This window comes from Littorina saxatilis, linkage group LG1 (assembly GCF_037325665.1).
Source record: "Littorina saxatilis isolate snail1 linkage group LG1, US_GU_Lsax_2.0, whole genome shotgun sequence".
Lineage (NCBI taxonomy): Eukaryota > Metazoa > Mollusca > Gastropoda > Littorinimorpha > Littorinidae > Littorina > Littorina saxatilis.
In genome coordinates, this window is record NC_090245.1 from 110,889,381 (window position 1) to 110,893,899 (window position 4,519).

Genomic DNA, 4,519 nt, shown 5'->3' on the forward strand with positions numbered 1-4,519 from the left:
GGGGAATATTGAGCTCTCGCCATGTCTTCCAAAACCCATAAAAGCGGATTGTTCGCCACAAAGAAATCAGACGACAATTCAGCGACGAAAGATGGCCCGATTGAGCAGAGAAGACCGCCAAATTGCATTGGGTCGTTTACAAGCAGGCCAAATCGCCAGGCACTTCCACGTGTCCCAGAGCACCATCAGTAGACTGTGGGTCAGGTTTCAAGCCACTGGCTCCGTTGCTGACTTGACACGAGCGGGAAGACCAAGGGCGACAACTGCTGCTCACGACCGCTTCATACGGCTCCGCCACCTCCGGAATCGTTTCCTGTCGGCCTCATCTTCTGTCCAGGCTCTCCCCGGGCCACACCGATTATCGGACCAGACCGTGCGGAACCGCCTGCATGAAGCTGGTTTGAGAGCTCGCAGACCTCACAGAGGAGCTGTCCTTACCCGCCGCCATCGCCAGAACCGAGTGCAGTGGGGCAACCAGCACCTTCGCTGGACCGTCCGGAATCACTGGAGACACGTGTGGTTCAGCGACGAGTCCTACTTCCTGCTCCAGCGACATGATGGTCGGAGGAGGGTCTACCGGAGAGTAAACGAACGTTACGCGCCCAACTGTGTGGATGAGGCACCCGTTCATGGTGGTGGAGGCGTCATGGTGTGGGGGGCGATCAATACCGCTGGAAGGAGCACCCTGGTGCACGTCCAAGGGCGCATAACTGCCCAGCGATACGTGGAGGAAATTCTGCGCCCACACGCCCTTCCTCTTCTGGCTGACCAGGATGCCATATTCCAGCAGGACAACGCTCGCCCGCACACAGCACGACTCACCACCCAGTTCCCCACCGACCACCATGTCCAGGTGCTTCCCTGGCCATCCATGTCGCCAGACATGAACCCGATAGAACACCTCTGGGATGAATTGGACAGACGTGTGCGCAGGCGAGAAGAAGCGCCGGCAAATCACCGCGATCTATTGCAGGCACTTCAGGAGGAGTGGGACACCATCCCACAGCAAGATATCCGGCTTCTGATCCAGTCCATGCCCAGAAGGTGCCGGGCAGTTGTTGCTGCTCAAGGCAGTCACACCCCCTACTGACTTGACAGCCTCGGCACCCAATCGTATTGATTGACTGATTGATTTGAAGATGCAAATGAACTGTGTGTGCATTCAACTGTGTCCATACCAAATTTCAAACAAATAATCTAAATATTGGATTTTCTGTTAATTTTTTCGAAAAATAAAACAAATTTGGCAAGTAGCAACTATGCGTTTCTTTTTTTGAACAGTACATAACGTGCGCCACACACAAGACAGAAGTCGCAGCACAGGCTTCATGTCTCACCCAGTCACATTATTCTGACACCGGACCAACCAGTCCTAGTGTTACACGACACTTGAGATTGCCACAAGTTCTCAAACGTCGTATAGTTGTGTTCTTTTATTCTACGTCGCCCGTCTTCGCAGCAGCAGAAAACAACTCGTCAAATTGAGTTCGAGGATTTATTTAGCATTACATACATACAACTGCACATCTAGCAGAACTCAAATAGAAGCTTCTTTTAACATTCAAATCGCGCTGGTATATATAGTAAATACTCAATCTCGAGAATATTCCAGACCGAACACGATACAACTACATTATACGAGCCGTGCATAGACTAAACTAGCGACATTCTCTCTGTGACGCACATCAAAAGCGCCGACGCACTTAATCCGAACGAACGCCACGAACTCACACTACAAACAGCGTGATAAACAACTTGTTTTGACAGGACTAGAAAGTTCACCTGCATTCTCGTCCAAGCATAAATATTGTGTTTACAAAATATAATATCGGTACTTTCCTACAAAGTACAAATAAGTCAACTACATGCAACACACAAAACTGAACCAAAGCTCAGCAACGGTAGCGTTTCCTAACATTACCCCCAACACCAGAAGAAATTTACCTAATTTCTTTCAATCATTGAAACGCTACTTGTACACATATTATGTATACATAACAGATGGAAATCCAGGTATGTACATTAGTCTGTTGGAGAATGAACACAGTTTCACTCACATACTCGGCTGAGAAAATCTGCTCCAACATTGTCTGAACCTTTGATCGATTCCACTCGCATATCAAAGTTCTGCAAGTACATCACCCACCTCATGATACGATTATTCACAAACTTCGCAGAGTTCAGGTAGGTGAGGGGTTTGTGATCAGTCTGAAGCACGAATTTCACCCCTTGGAGGTAGAGTTCAAATTTCTTGATTCCCCACACGATGGCTAAACACTCTTTCTCCATGGTCGAGTAGTTCTTCTCGGCTCCTGACAGCTTCTTGCTGGCATAGCTGACCGGAAACGGTTTACCTCCATGCTCTTGCATCAGCATGGCGCCGATCCCTTCGTCCGATGCGTCTGTACGCAAGATGAACTCTTTGGCAGTATCAGGAAGGCGTAGCACCGGGTCTCGTGACATCAGGTCGCGCACGGTCTGGTATGCCTTCTCCTGAGCTGGCCCCCAGAGTATTCGGTTGGGGCATCCTTTTCGGGTCATGTCCGACAAAGGCGCCGTTATGGCGGCGAAGTTTGGAATGAACTCTCTGTAGTACCCAGCCAATCCAAGGAAGGATCGCACCTGCTTCTTGGTTTCAGGACGTGGCGCATTGAGGATCTTGGTGACGTTTTCCAACAAAAGCCCCTTTTGACCTTCCTTCAGTGAATGACCTATGAAGTCAACGTTGTCGGTCCCCAAAATGCACTTGCTGGGTCTCACGGTCAGATTAGCTTTTGTCAGGCGGGAAAACAATTCCCTCAAAGTCTCCAGATGCTCCTCAAAGGTCTCCGTGTAGACTAGCAGATCATCCCAGTAGTACACAACATTCTTCATTCCTTTGAGCATTTTTCGCATTCCTCTCTTCAGGGTAGCACCACTGTTCACCATGCCAAAAGGCATCCGCAGGCACTCATACGTTCCGTCTGGAGTTGCAAAGGCGGTCTTTGGTATGTCCTCTTCGCGCACAGGAATCTGCCAATATCCCTTGCTGAGATCGATCTTTGAGAAGATCTTACTGCCAGTCAACCGTCGGAACAGATCAGCCGCCGTCGGCATTGGTTCAGGGTCAAACACGGTGATCTTATTCACTTTCCTGAAGTCAATGCATACCCTGTTTGTACCGTCTTTCTTCTTGACAACAACAACGGGAGATGAGTAAGGGGATGATGACTCACGGATGACCCCCATCTTCAACATGTTGTCGATGTCCTTCTTCAAGGATTCCCGAGCCTGAAACGGGATAGGGTATGGTTTTGACCGAACAGGAACGTCAGATGTGAGGTGGACTTCATGTTCGACCAAGGACGTAGAGCCTGGAACATCAGAGAACCTATGGGTGAAGTCGCCCATAAAATCATGCAGCTCCTTCTGCTGATCTTCTGTCAGGTCAGGTCCTAGCTTGACGTCATCCACTCCCTCTTTCTTGTGGAGGTCTCCCAACTCCAGTAGTTCCTCGCCGTCGAACTCGTCTAGTTCGGCTGGTTCTTCCACACTTGCTGCGACCTGTACTGCTTCCGGAGGTCTCTCCACATACAGTTTCAGGAGGTTAGCGTGGTAGATCTTGGACTTCTTGCCGACATTCACCTTGTAGTCGTTGATCCCTACCACGGCCTCAACCTCGTATGGGCCTTTCCACTGCATCAGTAGTTTGTTGTGATCAGTGGGAAGCAGTATCAGCACTTTGTTACCTGGTGTAAACTTCCTGTTTACGGCTTTGCGGTCGTAGTAGTGCTTTCCGCTATCCTGAGACTTTCTCAAGTTTTCTCTCGCAATCTCGAGAGTCTCCTCCAGTTTCTCTCGCAACTCGAACACGTACTGGTAACTGTTCTTCACTTCAGGTGTGTCCACATCTTTCGTCCACAATTCCTTTAGTATCTGCATCGGGCCTCTCACGGTCCGCCCGTACATCAGCTCGAACGGGGAGAATCCAGTGGACTCTTGTGGCACCTCCCTGTATGCAAATAGCAAGGCATTGATGTAGCGATGCCACTGCCTTGGCTGCTCACTGCATAGTTTCTTCAGCGTGGACTTCAGCGTCGCATTGAATTTTTCGACCAGCCCATTGCACATCGGGTGATAGGGTGTCGTAGTCAAGTGACGAATGCTCAGCAGCCTGTTGACCTCTTCCATGCATTCAGAGACAAACTGTGTCCCCAGGTCTGTGAGGATCTCTTCAGGAACCCCAATTCTGCTGAAAATGTCCACAAGTGCCTCGGCAACAGTCTCGGTGTCAATTTTCTTCAGAGGCACGGCTTCTGGGTACCTGGTTGCATAGTCTACCAGGGTCAGTACCCAACGATGACCCGCTTCACTTGGCGGTTTGATCTCGCCGATGAGGTCAATGGCCACCCTCTTGAAAGGTCGGTCGATCAAAGGCATCTTCTGCAACGGCACTTTCGGGACCCTTCCTCGAGGTATGGTTTTCTGGCAAATATCGCACGATCGGCAGAATCGAATCACATCTGCATGCAGTCCTGGC